Genomic DNA, 1,523 nt, shown 5'->3' with positions numbered 1-1,523 from the left:
TATATATATATATATATATATATATCAAGCATCTTATCCACATACCTATTTGATAAAGGTTGTTAGCTCTAGTATAAAGGAACCGATTAAAAATAAACCCTTTCTTCAAAAATCAAACAACAATTTAGCACTAATTCAAAGATTCAATAATACATACCTATTCGAAACATCCAGTGGCAACGATTTAGCCATAGTATAAAGAAATTCAAAATTATCAACTAGGTTATATAAACTCACAAAAAAAACATAGACGATTGAGTCTTCAATCATCTATAATAATAAGAGAAAAGAGAAACCTGATGGAATTGGCCAGTGAGGAAAGGTCTATTGATGTTCCATTGAGGGGTAGATGGACATACATAAGATATTGCATCCATAGGCATACATAAGATACTGACTCGAGATCATAAATCAAGGGTTAGGGTTTTTGTACGCTACCTCGAGGCTTAAATCAAAGTCGAATATAAGAGGCTTGCTATGCGAAGGGTTATGGTTTTCGTACGCCAATTTGTGCAAAGGTTGCAGCAACTGACCTTACTGAATTGGTTCTAGCGCATTGGAAAAGGAAGAAGGTGCACAGGGAAGCTGGAAAAGGAAGAAGAACAGGTCTTGGTGGAAGGAAATGCTGGAAAAGGAAGAGAAGAGAAGAAAGCAATGTCTTATCATTGTAGTTTTAGTCAATGCATAAAAACTTGTACATCATGCTTTATGAGTTGCAATTAAGAGATTTTTGAAATTCTTACATAAAATGGTTGTAATTTGTGCCTAAAGGTTTGTACTTAAGACTTTAGTTTAAATGGTTATTAATATAATATAGAACTATAGATACTTAATGAATCAAAAAGCCCCGGGGCCATGGCCCCTAGAGGCCTATATGGCCTTCTGCCACTGATAAAATCATATCATTATCATAACACTGTCACATCATTATACACAACACATGCATCGACATAAAAAATCTTTGATGATAATAGCAACATTTAAGGGAAAAAGACAAATTTAAGATAATATAAAATTGTTGATAAATAATAATTTATTTTTCATTTATTCTATTTTTTATGGTGTAACACCCTAAGAAAATAAGGATAATTTAAACCGAAAACATTTAACGAGAACCAGAATCTTGAATTAAAATTTACCCAACAAAAGGTGATAGTATAGCGTTTACAATTCAGCTACTGAGAAGATAAATAACAACATACTAATCTAGATTATTCTATATCTAGATTAAAGATGGGTGTTTTTATCAATCTCCAAAAAAAAATATCGTAACATCAAAACGCAACGCTCAAAAAGTAACAAAGGCTATAATTACAAAAGAGCCTTTCACGAATCAACGCTTCTCTCAACCCTTTTGAGCTCCGCCGCTAAAGGAACCTGATATGCAAGCCATATCAAGAAGAAGTGTTAGGCTTATGCCTAGTGAGTTCAATCAATGAAATAATGGTAACTATAAAACCTTTTAAATATGTATATGTATATGTATATATATATATATATATATATAGGGGAGCGATCAAATG

The sequence above is a fragment of the Cynara cardunculus genome, assembly GCF_001531365.2.
Source record: "Cynara cardunculus var. scolymus isolate 2C chromosome LG 4, CcrdV1, whole genome shotgun sequence".
In the NCBI taxonomy this organism is placed as follows: domain Eukaryota; kingdom Viridiplantae; phylum Streptophyta; class Magnoliopsida; order Asterales; family Asteraceae; genus Cynara; species Cynara cardunculus.
This window is presented reverse-complemented; position numbering follows the sequence as displayed.